At 43.8% G+C, this 18,243-nt stretch overlaps 1 protein-coding gene across 1 annotated transcript in view; it reads right to left on the bottom strand.

Moving 5' to 3' along the window:
- RNF212 (ring finger protein 212) overlaps nucleotides 1-18,243 on the bottom strand; it is a 466,382-nt gene that overhangs the window by 326,406 nt on the left and 121,733 nt on the right. The gene's annotated exons all lie outside the window — the stretch shown is intronic.

Here is an 18,243-nt window from a genome sequence, read left to right as displayed (position 1 = left end):
TAATAAACACAGTGCGTTTTTCTTTCACTTCTTCCAAGCGCTGGGGGGTGGGGGAAGAGGGGTGACTGGCGCAGTTTATACACAACTGGCGGGATCTCACATCCAATGCCTGGGTGCTCCAAAGGGTTCAGGGGTTCCATACAGAGTTCTACAGGTCCCCTTTTCAGCCCGTTCCTCCCCGGTCAATCTTTTTCCCAGGTCAAGAGGAAACACGTATCCAGCAGGAGATTCAAAAGTTTCTGGACAAAGGGGCGATTTGTTCTTCCATTCGTCACCCATCTGGCCTTTTCAGCTATCTGTTTCTGGTCCAGAAACAGGATGGGGTCGCGCCCAGAGATCAATCTCCAAGAATTAAATGAGTGGCTGGTGTACCGCCACTTCAATATGGAGAGCATACATCTCCTTCTTGATCTCCTTCGACCCAGAGATTGGATGATCCAACTACACATCAAGGATACTTATCTTGTGGTCCCGCTTAATCAGCTGCATCGGCGATTCCTCCATTTCCAGTGGATGGGACAACCTTTCAAGTTCACCTCCCAACCTTTCGGTCTCGTGGTGTTTCACCAAAGTTTTCAGACCAGTGATAGAACACTTGGGGGCATCCAGTGTTCAAATGATCATGTACCTGGACGATATGCTGCTGATGGACCAATGCCTGGTAGCTCTGTCCCACCATCTCCAGAGGCCAGTGGACCTCCTTTAATCCCTGGGGTTTGTTATCAATCAGGGAAAGTCGAGCCTGACTCATTCAAGATCAATCACTTTTCTGAGCTTTATGATCAACTCCATGGCATCAACAATGAGTCTTCCCTCCAGGAGGATGGCCAAAATTCAGTTCGAGATATGGAGGAGGTTGGCAAAACTGAGAACCTCCCTCCACCAAATAGCCAGGGTGGTAGGCATGCTGCCGTCCTCAATTTAGGCCATTTTTCTGGGTCCCCTACACTTGAGCCCTCCAGGGCTAAAGGCCTCTCACCTCCGTCGAAGTCTCATATACTCCCAGTGCGTTCCCCTTTCAGTCGAGGCGAAGGAGGAACTCTTGACAACTAGCATGAGATACTCAGTCTATTTACACTAAACAGATACCTACTAAGACTGGTGAAAGAGGATAGTGAAACTGAAGTGGACACTTCAGAGATCAGATAGTTTGTTCATAAATCGGTAAGGTTATAGAGTCCATCAGCCCACCCTTAATGGCGGAGCCTCGTCATCTGGACCTATAGGAGAAAAAGGATTCAGGCCATAGTCTTGAGCCAACAGGCCCTGCTGGGAACCTGACCATAATTCTCCAAAAGACACTCTTAACCAGATGTATGTTACAACTATGTGAACTCCAAAATATGTATATAAATGTGGGTGCTGTGCTCTAGTGCAAGTGCGAGTTAAAAATGACTACAGGGGCAAAAAAACCTATGTTTATTGTAAATATGTCCAAGTGTCATGTCTAAAATCACCTAATAGTCTTAAGATATATAGACTAATTCCTAACTAAGTACAATTGTGGTCGACATGTTTCAGCCGGATGGGTCACTCGACCCGGCTTTCTTCAGGACCTCAAAAAATATAAGGAATAAATGGAAATAGCTACTGCAAACCGTGCAAGTGTAGATATAAGACAATTAATATAATGAAATAATAATAAATATACTGGTCCGACCAGTCTGTGGCGATAGCCACCCTACCAGATAACCGGACCTAGTATTTGGAAGGTAGAAATCACCTCTTCATTCCTGAAAAGATAAGAATCAAACTATCATAATATAGAAATCACTATCTCAAAGAACACTGTCCAGAAAAAAGTACCTGTTAATCAGTGCCAATTATGCACTAATATTAGGGACAAGACCCCTCAAAATGGTCACATTCATCCAATAAAAATCAACTGATAACTATATCGGACTTACCCAGCTTTCTGTGGGAGTACCGCCTCACCTCACCCGGCTGACTGCTCGGAGGAAGAGGCACCGCTCTGTTTGTAGATAGAGTAAAAACAGATAAGTTGCCAAAGGCTACTAATCTGACTGTATACTCCACCCAAATATCAAACTATGTCATAACCCACAAAAAAAAACCTAAAACCAACAAAACACATAACCCCTGGATGGTATGTCCATGCAGAAACCACTGATATACGAAAAAACCATAAGATATTCTATTGTTAAAGAGTTCTACAGACTGTAGAACTACAATGGCTCCGAAGAGCCTTCTGTATATATACCCCCACTCCTGGTAACTGAAGATCAAAGTTAACAATGAGGTGGCGTAATAAAGAGAACCGCTAGAGACCGCCATCAAACTAGGGGTTAGCATGGGAACAATGGGGGGACTCACGTATATGACTAAAACAGATTAGCAACACTTGAATAACTTAAAAAGCTGTCCTAACTCACCTATCCGTCGGTACCTCGGGCCAGGCTGCGAACAGTCTGGGAGGTGACGGTTGGTGGAAGGTGAGCTCTTTTATACCTGCCGTAATTGGTGCAAAGGAACAAAATAAGTAACAGCTGGCTCTGCGAGACCTATAAATGCGCATGCGTCTAGATGTCTGGTAGTGCGCGAGCAGAGACACTGCTATTAACGCATGCGCACAACGGACAAAGGTCTAACTGCCGTACAGATAATGCTCCTCAAAAATACACTGATCGCTACGGATGTGCTCACAGGTGGTGGGTCTGAACGTCATACACGCTGGAGGATTTGCCCTGCTCTATGGCAAATGAGCCAATTACTGCAAATCCAGGAATGGCCCGTATTTGAAAAAGAAGAATTCACTATGTTCCTAAATTATGCGCAAGCATGAGGAACAGGAAACATTAAGATTGAAGGAGAACCAGCATCGGCAAAAAACCTGTCGTGAACCTTTTAATAATCAAAAAGTCTGTTGTAACGACCCATATCGTTATGGACACCATGAATATACTCACGCAGATCTACAGGTTCCAAAACTGAAAAAAAGAAGATCTGCTTGATAAAAACTATATTGAGGGGATAAACAGGCAACATACCTGACCCGAAGTAAAAATATGAAAACAATGGGGAGCCACGAAATCAAACCACCCACAATGGGTGGAAGGACGTAATCTAATCAAATTGGTGGATGCTTGGAGATAGAATGAATTGTGTGCAATGAATATAACCAAAGACATCCACACTGAGGGAAAAACTAATTTTTACTCAAAAAATAGGTTCTAGACAGTAATGTAAATGATTATCTAAATTAGAGCTGTATCTGGGGGGTACACAGATACCATCTGGGCAATATTTGACCCCAAACCAAAATGTGCTGAAACCATAAACCATATGTCCACAGAAGGAAAGTAATACATGTTTGCCCAGTCAGCACATGCTGGGAGATGTAATAAGTAGTGTTGAATGGAAGTGAACATAAGAATCTAACAACCACAGAAAAGCTATATACTTATCTACACCTTACTAAAACCAAAAACTAGATATAAAGTAAGGGCTGATGATAAGACCTATATGTGTCATGTCAATTCAAGATGACTTAGAAATAGAGCTGTCTCTAACTACGGCAAGGGGATAATCAGAATTTCAAATTAGAGACCAAAGAATAGTATCATTCAAGCCCTGTATATCAGTTTTCATTCTGAAAATCCATTTCTGCTCCTTGAGGAACAGAAATCTGGACGTGTCTGATACATGCTGGGGGATCACCGGACGTTCAAGAACCACCCATCGCAGATCATCAGCCTTGTGATTTTGTGCAAGAAAATGATCGGTAAGGCAAGTGGACTGCTTCTTGCACCGGATGGTGCTTTTGTGCTCGCTAATACGTAACTTGATTTTACGTGTAGTGTAACCAATGTATTTGAGAGCACACGGACATGTAATCATATAGATCACGCCGTCAGAATTGCAGTTGGTGTGACGCTGCAAAATCCACGGACGACTAGTACCTATATCTACTGACGTAGTTTTAGTCGTCTGGGGGCAAACACTACATGTGCCACATGGATAATGGCCGCGTACCGGACTCAAGGCCCATAAGGTATTGACTTCACGTGTGGGTTGTGATAGAGGTCGTGTGTGGACCAAGCTATTCCGCAGACTAGGACCTCTCTTGAACGCGAACAGTGGAGGCGGGATGTTATCCGATGTCACATTCAGGATCCGCCAATGTCTCCTTACTGTTTTCTGCAATTGATTAGATAAGGTGCAGAAAGTGGTCACAAAAGTCAACCTGTCATTAGTATTCTTGCTAGGATTATGATCTAACAGAGCATCGCGATCATTATTCGATGCTCTCTTCAAAGCTTGACGTACCAGACGCTTCGGATAGTCACGCACCCGTAGTTGGAGTGCAAGTTCACTGGCATGTTTGTCAAAAAGGTCTCGGGTAGAGCAGTTCCTTCGAACCCGGAGGAACTGGCCTACCGGGAGGTTCTCCCTGAGAGCCCTAGGGTGATGGCTATCAAACGATAGCAAAGAGTTCCTGGCCATTGGTTTTTTGAATAGTTCACAGTGCAGAGTCCCTTCGTGTGGAAAGATGGAAATATCTAGGAAGGATAGTCGTTGTTGACTGTACTCAATAGTGAACTTCAAAAAAACATTTTGGTTTAACCAGGAATGAAAATCCAACAATTCCAAGTGAGTGCCGCGCCAAACCACTAAGACATCGTCTATGTACCTCTTCCACAGCACCAGATGTTGTCGATAGGGGTTGCTGTGGTTCAGTACATAGTTCTGCTCAAAAAGATGAACATAGAGGTTGGCGAGGCTGGGTGCGAAAATGCTACCCATAGAGGTCCCAGAGATCTGGAGAAAAATTTGGGAACTCTCCCACATGAAGGCGTGGAACGGCCATAACACTTTTGGATCCCAACCAGATCTCGTGATAGCGTCTTATTTCAGTGGTTCAGGTTGGGGAGCTCGTTGTGGGGAATTCACCATCGTAGGCGGATGGTCGAACGCAGAACAGTCCCTACATATCAACTGCCTGTAGCGGATGGCGGGCTCCTTCACAGTCAAACGTTGGGTCAAGGACTGGATGCAATCTTGTGTCCTGTTGAAGACAGACAATGTAGCGGCAGGCTGCTATATCAACCATCGGTGGCGGGGGGTGGGGGGGGGGGGGTGGGTTGGGGATGGCACGCGGTCCAAAGCATTTTCAGACCCGGCCAATAATTTTTGGAAATATTGTCAACGACACCATGTCTCAGTGATGGCAGGTCATCTTCCAAGGTCTGCCTTCCAGGTGGCGGACTGGCAGTCTTGTTATCTGCAGGATTTGAGCCTGTGGAAGCTTCTCCTGGATATGTTCCAGGCCCTCACCTGCGTTTGGGGCCCATTCACGATCAATCTATTTACATTCCGGCTTAATCATCAACTTCCCCGGTACTTCAGCTGGAGACCGGATCTGGGAGCATTAGCGACGATACATTTCTCCAGGGTTGGTCAGCTGAGCAGGGTTAAGCTTTTTCCCCAATTTGCAATAATCATGCGCCTGACTACTCAGGTGAGCAGACAACAGGCGGATCTGGTGGTGATTACCATGGCGTGAAAACAGCAAGTCTGGTTTCCAGTTCTTATAGAACATTCTTGATCTTCTCCAATCCGTCTACACCAGTATCCTCCTCTACTGAGCGATCCTTCCAGGAACCCTCCCCCGATAGTGATGAATAACAGCCTCCAGCTCATGGCATGGAGGATTACAGAAATATCAGTGAGAAAGAGAAGCACTCCTTAATTTTAAACTATTTAATCCTCTAGAATCTTCTTATCAAAGCGTGCTGCAGTGGTGGCACGTTTGTCTGGACCGTGCCCTATCAAACCAACCTAACAGAAGTTCCTTGAACTTGAGCTCTGCGCACAATTGCTCAAAAGTTCTTCATAGTTAAACTGAACTTTTAAATAACAGTTCTTTCACTAGATTTTAAGCATTAACATATATAAACACAACAAATATAACAAGCTTTCACATCAGCTTTACTTTGCAGAATACAACTCTTCATAAATAATGTACACAATTTCTTTGAAAATAAATGGTTCAAGAAATCATTCCAAGCTTTCAGAAAATGCCTAATGCATTTCGGGCCCAATTGGCCCTTCTTCGGGGGCCTTGAATCTACAAAATACATGTAAATGACATTTTAATCATTTGGATACATTAAAAGATCTTATTGTGCAAGAAAGATACATACAAATATAACTTTCAACGGTTCATTCATGGTGACTGTTCCCTTGAACATCATGGTCATAAATGAAAAGGAAGCAAAAGATAGAAAGCATAGAAAAGCAATCGAAAGTTCTGTGCCAACAGAAACCACTATAAAGCCTATGTCCGCTGTGCTCCCACCACCAATACGTGTAGACTCTAAAAACAATACAATACAACTCAATCCATAGATCTATACTTACAATTGGAATGGTGTTCCTACGATCTGCCAAATCTAAATCACAAAACAAATGTAGAAGTCCAAAACACTTGGACACTCTCCCTTAAGTACTGCTGCCACTGAACCACAAAACTACCCACCTGCTTCCTCAACCTGCAGCGCGTTACTCATTGAGAAAATTAGTCGATAATTCTGCAAAAGACCGTCATACCACTCCAGTTAGTAAAACTACTACAACTAGCTCAATGAAGATAGCCTCCAAATCAAACGCTAATCCCACCGCTCTAACCTTTTTTCGCGTTGATAGTGGTCCTTCGAAAAATATTCCAAGGCAGATGCCGATCAATCCCTCACGGATATTTTGTGAACCGCGAACGGCGTATATATGACCTCAATGCTACCGGAAACACTTCTTGACTGCTTTGACAATCTATTGCCTCTAGTTAAAGCACAAAACAAGTTCTTGCGTTCACTTACGTCCCTCCCACAATCCACCCCCATATTGCCCTTATTGTTAGATTTGGGGTGTAGGGCATTTAATGAGGAAGCCGAGTATAGACCTCTCTCCTATTGGAGAAGACTGTGGACCACCCCCGAGTTTCTGTCGTATGCCAATGCAATTTGGTACATTAAGAATCTCGACACGCAAAAGAGAATTGCTTGGCTTCAAAATATTAAAAAGGGCTTGACTGAAATGGGGTTGAGCCATTTGTGGGTGGATCCTAGGGGTAATCAGTTCCCCAGCAAGCTTGAGTTCAAAACTTTATATTGGGAATTTAGGATAAGAAAACTGTGGTCTGATACGAGCAGCAGCTCATTATCCGGTCTCTTCTTGGATCATAAACTTTTAGGTAGCTTTGAACCCTACTGGAATTTTATTTCCAAAATAGGGGACCGTAAACTATACCATCAGTTTAGAGTGGGGTCTCTCCCGCTCAATTCTTTTAGCTACAAGTGGAAGGGCGGAACAGATAGTTTCTGTCCTATCTGCAAAACACAGGTTGAGTCTATTGCCCATGTCTTGTTTGCGTGCCCAGCCTTTGCTCTCCCCAGGAAGATATGGCTAAAGCCGATCTGTTCTAATTTAGGCACCAGATCACATAAAATGGCTATGCGTCTTCTGAGAACTAACACTCGAGAGGACATAGTTGTTGCTCTAGCCAAGTTCCTCAGTTGGTCTTGGGCCATACGTAGGGTCCAGGTTAACAGGAACAATCCCTTATTGCTTTCAGTTTTAGAATTCTAGATTCACTTAGTCCTGTTATACCTAGTCCTTTTAATTTTTTTATTAGACAATGAAAGATCTTTACTTTTTACATGGTTTTAGTATGACCTCTTGGGCTGGTCCCATTTGGAGGATTTTGTTGCATTTGTGTTTTATGTATATCTTTTTTTATTTTCATCATATTGTATCTTTCATGATGTAACAATCGAATAAAGATTTGTTGACTGACTGACTTCTTGACTGCTTCAAATGAAATCGACGAATGATAAGGATGTCTCTCAGAACATTTTCCATACCTCCTCTATTTCAAGTAAAAGCTCCAAAGAAACAATCCAAAAACTGTGAATGCAAAAAAGGAAAGAGAAATAGCGAAACATGCTCAAAATGATAAAAAACAATAAAAACCATGATCGAATCAGGATTAGTGGGTACATGTTCAAACGTGGTAATACAGTGCCACAGATTGATATCACAACAATGTGAGCATTATCAAACATTTATTCATAGAAAACACAAATAATCAATTTTGTCGTTCATGTCTTTTGAATTCTGAGTATCTAATCTTTTGATCCAGTATGTTTCCCTTTGGAGCAAGGATCTGGTCAGATCCTTGCCCTCGGTTTGTACTACTCTCTTAATGACAAAAAACTTAATTAGAGCTATACTATGTCTGGCCTCTAACCAATAAGCAGCCAAGCTGCTGATTTTATTTTGGGTCCTTATGGTACTTTTGTGTTCTGATAAATGATTTTTTAGCTTCCGTTCTGTTTTGCCAACATATAACTTTCCACAAGGGCATTTTATATAATAGATTAAGTTAAATGAATTACAGTCTGAATCATGAAACAATTTAATAGACTCTCCTGTTTGGAGATGCTGTAACGTACCTCCACTGATCACATTATTACAATGTACACAATTGGAGAAAAAAAATATTCCTTTGTAATCTTGCTTATTTGTTCTAGGCAGAATCATCCAAAAACGTTTTTTGTGGTTTTGTGGTTCAGTGGCAGCAGTACTTAAGGGAGAGTATCCAAGTGTTTTGAACTTCTACATTTGTTCTGTGATTTAGATTTGGCACATCGTAGGAACACCATTCCAATTGTAAGTATAGATCTATGGATTGAGTTCTATTGTTTTTAGAGTCTACACATATTGGTGGTGGGAGCACAGTGGACATAGGCTTTATAGTGGTTTCTGTTGGCACAGAACTTTTGATTGCTTTTCTATCTTTTGATTCCTTTTCATTTATAACCATGATGATCATGGGAACAGTCACCATGCATGAACTGTTAAAAGTTATATTTGTATGTATCTTTCTTGCACAATAAGATCTTTTCATGTATCCAAATGATTAAAATGTCATTTACATGTATTTTGTAGATTCAAGGCCCCCGAAAAAGGGCCAATTGGGCCCAAAATGCATTGGGCATTTTCTGAAAGCTTGGAATGATTTCTTGAACCATTTATTTTCAAAGAAATTGTGTACATTATTTATGAAGAGTTGTATTCTGCAAAGTAAAGCTGATGTGAAAGCTTTTTATATTTGTTGTTTTTATATATGTTAATGCTTAAAATGAAGTGAAATAACTATGTTATTTAAAAGTTCAGTTTAACTGTGAAAAACTAAGATGGTATTTCACTTTTGAGCAATTGTGCGCAGAGGTCAAGTTCAAGGAACTTGTGTGAGGATGGAGGATTACAGGTCACGATGGCAATTCCTAGGCCTATCGCTAGATGCAGCGCTCTTACTCTCTAAAGCCTGGCCAGATGGTACAAGTCAAGAGGTATCGGTCAGCCGGGTAAGTGTCTACAACAAAGTCTATATCCCATGAGGGCACACGTTGTCTACATCCTGAACTTTCTGGCTGCAGAGGGTCTAGATTATAGGTCCACCAATACCTTTCACTCTGCAATCTCCAAGGGTCACGCTGTGGTTGCTGGTCTTCCAGTGGGAGATACATATAAGTGGTCAGGAGCACACCCTTTTTGGATTGCGTAATTATTCTTCCAGTGGGAGAACATACTTTAGTGAAGAAATTGCTTTGTGGCATTAGACTGTCTCTTCCCCCGGAACGGAGATAATCGACCCTTTGGGACGTGAATAAGGTTTTGAACTTCTTGTCTGCTTGGCCAAGCAATAGATACCTTTTCAGGAAGCAGTTGTTGGCCAAACTGCCCATTCTTTAATGTCTGATCTCCTACTGGAGGGTATCAGACGTATGGAACTTGGACATTTCAGGAAGATCGTTTACCCCGGGAGTCACTTTTCATGTTACTAGATGCACTAAATGTCACTCCCGAGTGATCTCGTACCCGGCTTTTCCAGCAGTGCCCAAGTTGTGTGCTGTCAGATGCATCAACCATTACAAACTAATGGAGTAACCCAAGAAGCCCTAAGGCCTAGGTGACGTGCCGTACATGAACAGTGTGGTGCTACTGGCATATTTTTAAAGAAAGCACATACGGTGTTCATTTACGCATTCTATTAATGGCGTGAGAGACACAAAAAAACAGATCACATTCAAGAACTAATACAAACAACAACATTCATTTATATATTACTTTTTATATTATGGAAGTAGTACACAGATTCCCTTGTGCACTTTCCTTTGGAGCAACCACTTGTTTTTAACAAAAACCTTTGAAAAGGAATCTATGTATACTACTTCCATAATATAAAAAGAAATATATAAATGAATGTTGTTGTTTGTATTAGTTCTTGAATGTGATCTGTTTTTTTGTGTCTCTCACACCATTAATAGAATGCGTAAATGAATACCGTATGTGCTTTTTTTAAAAATATGCCAGTAGGACCATACTGTTGCATGTACCGTCAGATGTATCAAAGCTTATGAAACTATGACGGCAGAGCTTGGTCCCCATGGGGAGAGCCAACTTTTGATTACTTTGAGGGAACCTTTCCGGGTAGTCTCCCCTCCAACCAACGCCAGGTGGGTATGATGGATCATGCAGGAGGAGGGAATTGACACCAAGAGTTTCGGTGCACACTCCACTCAGGCGGCAATGGCCTCAAAACTGTCTGCTTTTGGAGCCCGCTTGGAGGATATTCTGAATGCAACAGACTGGTCATAGGACTCAACCTTCAAAACGTTTTATTTTAAACCAGTATCCTCCATTGCGGCTCTGGTGATGGATAAGCTTTAATCTAGCATAATCCACGCCTCTGGGTCCTGCCATAGAATTAAAATCTTCCTTGCTATCGTAACGGAAAGCTTCAATTCTATCAAGGACTCTGAGGCGAAGATTAGCCCAATCTATAATGACAGTGGACCCAAGCGGGTTATTGAATCTGCTTATAGGAATAAGAGTTTTTCCAGTTGTTAAGAGTCATGGATATTCACTTTTATGACTTGGTAATGCACATGATTCCTGGTGTTTTCCAGGTTTAATCTGTGCTCTCTCTGCCTTGCAGTGACAACAGGATTGAAAATCTTCCAGAGTCGGCTTGGTCAAAGGAAAAAAGAGGAAGAGAGACGATGGTCAACTCCCTTTGATGAGGCGGACAGACCCTGATTGGACAGAGACTTGTTTTGTTGCGAACTTGTCTTTTCCTGGGTTTATGGGAAATTAATTTTGGTCATTGTTGAGTTTCAGTTAATAGCTGATGTTTAAATAAAACAAAGAAAGAAGGCCTAATCCTCGCCTCAGAGTCCTTAATAGAATTGAAACTTTGTTACGATAGCAAATCAATTTTTAATTGTGGTTGTAGGAAGGTGGAACCTGACTATATGGTTGCCCCCACTTTTTTCCTGGTGTTTTGCTGGTTTATGACTTAGTCGGACTGGCACCCGTCTATCTGCTTTCTCTGTAAAATGGTTTCCATGTACATTAGGTACATTTCTAATTGGATTCTGGAGTGCCTTATAAGCCCCTAGTATATGGTATACTATGTACTTAGGGCATAGGTACCTCAGAGGCCTACCAGGGGCTGAAGCATGTATTATGCCACCCCTGGGAAGCACTCCAAAATGACACCAAAGGTCTGCTACTGCAGCCTGGGTAAGGTGGTGCTTGCACCCCTTACTGTGGTATAGGCTACCTCTACCACTACCATTGCACACACATATAAAACCTATAAGTCACTCCTATGGCAGGACTTAACAATCCTGAAGGCAGAGTGCTTGGTTTTTATGTGAGAGGGTGTCCCTACATGAGCAAAGCCCCTCTGCAGCGTTCGGAGTACCTCCTCTGATGCTCTTTGTGGTGCAGCCTGACCATATACTCTTACGTGCATTATAACCTCGCGGTAAATGCTAACTTTGGACTGGCTGCACAGAAACATGTTGTGCTAGGTGTCAAACGCTTTGGAATACTACCCCCCCCCCCGCCAGTTCTGGCAGCCGGGGTAGCATTCCACCCTTCTAGAGGGAGAGACATGTTCACACTGGTCTACCCGGTAAAGACTTTCTAAAGCCCTGGCATCACAAAATGGATGCCTTTGCCACAGACACGGGTCTGGCCTCCTTCTGCTGACCGAAACTCTGGCAGGGGAGGCTTCGACAATAGGTTTCATGTAACCACCTCCCCAGACAGGCATATGTGTATTGGGGCTGGGCGGGAGCACTCTCTGGTGCTTTGAAGTCCTGCACTGGGGGCACACTTGGTGTCCCTGTGCATATTCCAGTTCAAACCGGTTGCAGGGGCTACCTGCCCCTGCTCTGGCGTGAAACTGGACAAAGGAAATGGATGTAACCACCCCTCTTTCCAAACCCTCCCATAGGTGGGTCCCTAGAGTATGTCCAACCCCCAAACTTTGTATAAGTTTTGGAACCCAGTCCTTGCGATTTTAGATTACTCTGGACAAAACTCTGCAACATATATCCTGGACCTTCGACATTCTACCTTAACTAGAAGACTGAAGAAATCTCCCTTGGGGTCAAGGAGTGACTCCCCTGCTTGGCAGGCACCAAAGAAGCAACTGTCCGGTCTGCAATTCTGAAGCTCCCGCCGGACGCCGAGGTCTCGGCATCCCCAGAGGTGGATTTCCAGACATCCCCGAGGCTACCCTGAGTCCACAGCAAAGCTGAGGCCCGTGGCGATCGTGGGTGACGTGGAACCGTGACCCCTGGACACCGTGATCTTTCCCTGATCCATCATCTTCCTGGTCTTCCTCGAAGTTGTCCTTTGGGCTCCGAATAGCCCCAGCCTTGAGTACCTCCTGCACCGAAGATTGCTGGCCTCCACTCCACGAGTGACCCATGGGCCAGTTTCCAGTGCGACCGCTCGAGGCTCCATCGCGATTGCTAGCCCGTTGGCTAGTGGGTCCCCACGAAGGCGACTCCTCTTCTGATTGGGCTTTCCTGGTTGCTCCAGACGTGCCCCGACTTACCCTTGCTGGGTGAGTCCCCCAGACATTGCTGGTCTGCACCGACGTACTTTCTCTGTTTCCAAGTGACTTGCCGTTGCCAAGGCTTGTTGGGTCCAATCTAGTCGCCGACACCACAGCACTCGACAGACTTCGTGGCACACCTCGAATCCAGCTCCTGGTCGTCATCGTCGCCTCCTGGACCTCGTGGCTGAAGAGTCAAGACACCCGTCAACTCACCTGAAGCACTCAACATCTGTGGGCATTGGTCTATCATGCCCTTGGTCACTGGTAAGTGACCCAGACTCTGTCCCCTCTGCTTTCAGGTTCCTTCCATCCTAGATCCGGGCTTGGATCTCTCCGGACACTTCTCCTCTTCACGGCAGCAGCACTTACTGAGCAGCTTCCATTGAAAACAGCGACGCGACCCGACACCATTTGACACCTATGCACACGGCTTCCCTGGGTGAGGTAACTCGAGTACTCCGGTGCTCCTGTGGGTGTTGGCCCTAGACACCTCTAAGTCCAAAAGGGTTCGCTCGTAGTCATCCTCTAAGTGCCCTTAAACTCTTAATTTCCAACTGCGACTTTCCCCATAGAAGTTAACAGCGATTCGCGGCTGTGTTCTCACACTGCACTTGTCCCCCGTGGGTCCACTGTGTCACTACCTTGGGTGGTTCCTTGTGGTCCAAACACTTCTACAGGCTCTAGGGCTTGTGTCTAGTTCAGTCATGGTTCTTATACCACTTTATTGGTATATGGTTTGGTACGCCTCTAGGGCCCAAACATGTATTTTTGCTTTTACTGTTGAATACTGACTTGTAACTTAAGTACTTCGAACTCCAGTCTCATAAAGAGGCTAGAGGGGTGTGTTTTATCTTAAATACATACATTTTAAATATATACCTGGTGTGGTTGTCCTTTCATTTGATTATTCAAGAGACTATAGACTGGTAAAACAAGCTACTTTACATTCCTTCAAGACTTAGCCTACCACTAGGGTAGCTTTCAATAGAAGGTTGTCTTTAGCTTATCACCATAAGGGCTTGTTTGGACTGATACAAGGTGCCCACTATAACTAGTGAACAGCATATATCAGGCCAACTTCTCACAGTGGTTGATAGATTTCAAACATAGTACAAATGTTTCCCTAGTTCTAGGGGATCCCAAAGGGCTTGCCTTAGGGTTAGCACCCCAGAAACCGTAAAAATGCAGTACCATGCCCCAACAAAAGACCAAGTACTACTCTCATTGGGGTGGTTCCCATCTAGGCAGTGCTTAATTTGTAACACAATGAGTGTTGGTATCAAAAGCGCTGCTCAAAAGACAGCGGCTGGTGCTATTAAATGTCCCTACACCGAATACCAAGGTTGCGTGGTCCTGAATCCACTTCATGCCTCTTTAATCTACTAGCAGTTACTCCCTGCCCCTTTATTTGCACTAAAATGTTTTTTTCAAAAGCATTAGAAATTAGTTATCCGCATGCAAGTATCTTTCACTCCATCATCTAGTATGGTTTTCGGGGGTGATACAGCACTAATCTGTTACTGAGCAGGTCGGACTGACGTGGTGTTCACGGCAGTCCAACACCATTTTTTTTTATCCTGTGGCAGAGAACAGTTTGAGCACCCTTTTTGTTAACACTCTAGCTGCCTATGTCTCTGTAGGATTATCCCTATATATGGAGTCTTTTCGCACAGCCGTGCAGCCAGTGCGCCCAAGGTGGGCCCATCTGCACACTGGCTAAAGTGCAGCGCCAGCCATGCTGCCGTAACAATGAGCAAAAATTATCATAAGGTAGGTAATTCAGTGCTAATACACATATGGAACTCAAGGAAAGGATGTTAACGCTTGAGACTTATTGGCTAGGCTCCTCACAAATGTGGAGTCTTGCCAATCCACAACTGACCGAAACATGGAGAGTTTCTATGGGGAGAGACAAGGGCAGTTTTGGCCGGGAAGGAAAACCTCAAATCAGCGTCCCTGATACGAGCACCAACACAGATTAATCCCACTGGTGACACTTCAATCTCATTGTGCATCACTTCTAACATTAGCTGCTCTCTAAACAATGCACGGTTGTTAGTCAAACACGCAGCAGAAACACACTACCTTATAAACACCAAAGGTCTTGATTTACCTTTTATCACGAATCCTGGACAAATAAGGAGTCTAATCTTGATCTAGCCTCAGCCTACCCAGACAGAATTAGAGCTATACACCACCTCTCATGCCCTCTGCACAGAGGAGGTCGATTAGCAATTATTCAAACCACTTAGCTTATCAAATTTCCACCTGGCCAAGCTTTTGTGTTTCACCAAAAATCCAACACCTTCGGAATTGACAGCCATCATAATCTGTTATCCCCCTCCAGGTCCCTGCACCAGTTTCACAGATTAAATGATGGAGCTTATTTAGCCTCTCATTCTACCTACCTGCTACTAGGGGATTTAACATCTGTCCGGACAGTTTGTCCAACCCCTTCACTGGGGATCTGATTGACTCTATGGAAGCAGTCAGCCTTGTCCAATTAGTTTCAAATCCCATGCATAAAGATAGCTATATTTTCTGACCCCTACAGAGCTTATTACAGTCAGCAGAATGTTACCCTCGGTATGGGCTGATCACTTTATGGTTGATTTTTTTGTTGCATTCTCAGATAAATCCTGCCTTAATGGCTTAGCTCTCAATTTAATCAAGTGCCACCCCTGGATCAAATCGTTGCATGTTTCATTAGCTGATGCCATTGCTTCCACCTCCTATCCCCAAAATACTTTTCAGTGGACGAAGAATCGACGTCCTAAAGCAGGCTTAAGAGGATGTACTTCCAGTCAAAAGTATGCATCCATGTGCGCGACCCTCTGAAAATAGCAAAATCAGAGTGAAAATCGGCACGTTATTTACTCCCTTGAGTGAAAAATGGAATTAGATATGGCAAAAACTAATTTTTAGGCCAATACAATTAATTACCTAATGCGACCCAAAAAATCTTCTCCATCACACAATATCTGGCAAACCCTGCATGTATCTCGCACTCCCTGGTACAAACACAAAAACTCTGATGACCTTCCTGCATATTGTGAGAAAAAATGTTGAAATCAGCCTTGTCAGTCTTGGCCACCCTAGGTCCATTTGGCTTCAACAGGGCTATCATATGGAGGCAACATCTAGGTATATCTTATGATGTTCTGGAGGCACCAGCCCTTTACCCATTCTCAATAACCTGACTTGCCAAATAAAGCCACGTTCTGGACCACTGCCAACTCAATACCTTCTGTGTCACCTCTTCATCCCCTGCGCCTAATATCTGGAAGGACACTTCAGACTCTTTAGCAGCCCTTCTTCAAGTCTTATGTAAACTTTCTTTACGGATAAGCAAGATATCATCTGACTTGTAAAGGGCTATAGTTATCCCATTGCTAAAAAAAAAACATCATTGGATCCCTCAACTCTTCATTATTTCAGGCCCATTTCCCTCTTACCCTATTTAGTGAAAACAGTCAAGAAATATGTCAACACACTTATCTCTGACTTCCTTGAAGGTCATGATTTACTAGACTTGGCCTAATTAGGGCTCTGCCTAGCTCACGGCACAAAGTCCGATGTGGTCGCTGTACTAGATGATCTCAGAACGGCAGTGGATGAGGGCCAATTAGTGGTACTGATATTTCTTGACTTATTCGCTGCTTTTGATACAGTGAAACACAACATACCGATTTCAAGGCTACGGATAACTGGTATTCGAGGTGTGGCACTGGACTGGTGTAGTTTCTATCGGGAAAACAGAATGCAACCAATCCATCTCTCACAATTCCAGTCTGAGGCTGGACCACTGAGGCAAGGGATTTCACTGGGCTCCTCCTTAGGCCCAATAGAGATCAACATTTATCTGAGGCCTCTGGAACAGCTGATACATAGTCATGGACTCAATTATATAAACTACACCGATGATACCCAGATTATCCTATCAGTGGAACATTACACTTCTTTGCCTCTTGAATCCTTCCATAGATGCCTGTGTGATATATCCTCATGGCCGAACTGTATCTTCCTAAAGTTCAATGAGAAAAAACAACGATGCTCAGTTGCTACACAGGCAGTCCATCTGACTCACTTCCTTCCAATTTCTGACCAATACCACCAATCCTACTCCCGTTGTTCGAAATTTCTTGGCATACACTTAGATGCGGATCTTTCGCTCGTCACATATGTTAAAAAGTTATCCTCTAATTATTTGCCTTAATATGGGTTCTTCAAAAGATCCTGCCACTTCTCCCTCTCTGTGTTTGTCCTTTGATAGTCCAATCTTCCATTTTAGGTCTGTTGGATTATTATAACTCGCTGCTTCTTGACGCAAAAGATTATTTGATCTAACAACTTTATAGCATTCAAAAGGCTGACGCCATGCTCGCTTTGTCCCGCCCAGTTACTCTTTTTCTTCCTTCAACACTCTAATCTGGTTACTGGTGCCTAAAAGGCTGTAGTTTAAATCCTTACACATATATTCACAAAGCTATATATCAGACCGGGACGCGTTTCTTCAGATTAGATTTTCATGATACATGCCCAATTGGTTGCTGCAGTCTACTTGTACTTTGTTATAGTCCCTAAATTTAGAAGGGCACAGGTGGGCCCTTAAGGTATTGCAGGAATTCTCTTCCCCCCCATACTGTGATCCATTGACAATTTACTGATCAGCACTCAAAAACTGGCTCTTCGCCCTTTAAGATTTAATAATTGGATGCTCATTTATTCTTAGTTAGCAGGCTATGCTCTTTCCAAGTTGTCTCAGTGCCAGGTCGCACGTGATGGGAACAATAATAATAAAAGTAATAATAATAATTAAGTGAACTCTCAGACTTTTGAAGGAAACACCTTGCACCAGCAAGAGGCTTCTGAAGGGACATGCTTCTGGAAGTTGGAGTCCTCAGAACTGGAGAGACCAACTACTATGACCAAGATATACTTTGAAGGTGTGAGAAGATTGGATTCCTCGGTCAGGCCAACCATATTAAGGCTCAGTAGACTGAATTAGCAAAGAAGATTCCTCAAGGACTGGGGTAATGGAAGGAGGCATTGGCAGCAAGCTAACCAAACAGGGCAGGCAGAAGGGAGAAGGACAATTCAACGGGCCATGGAGGACAGGATGGCGGGGCAGGATCATCTCAATGAACCATGCAAGACAGAAGGGAGGGGATAGGAGCATAGACCCACACAACGGAGAGCAGGGAAGTGGGGCAAAGGCAACAAGCTGACCATGCAGCGCAGGCAAGAGGAGCAGTGGCAGCACAACGGAGCGTGCCATCAAGCGGAAGGGTGGGTGGCAGGAT

This window comes from Triturus cristatus, chromosome 2_2, assembly GCF_964204655.1.
Source record: "Triturus cristatus chromosome 2_2, aTriCri1.1, whole genome shotgun sequence".
NCBI classification, from domain to species: Eukaryota; Metazoa; Chordata; class Amphibia; order Caudata; family Salamandridae; genus Triturus; species Triturus cristatus.
The sequence above is the reverse complement of the archived record's forward strand: the minus strand, read 5'-3'. Positions and strand labels throughout refer to the sequence as shown.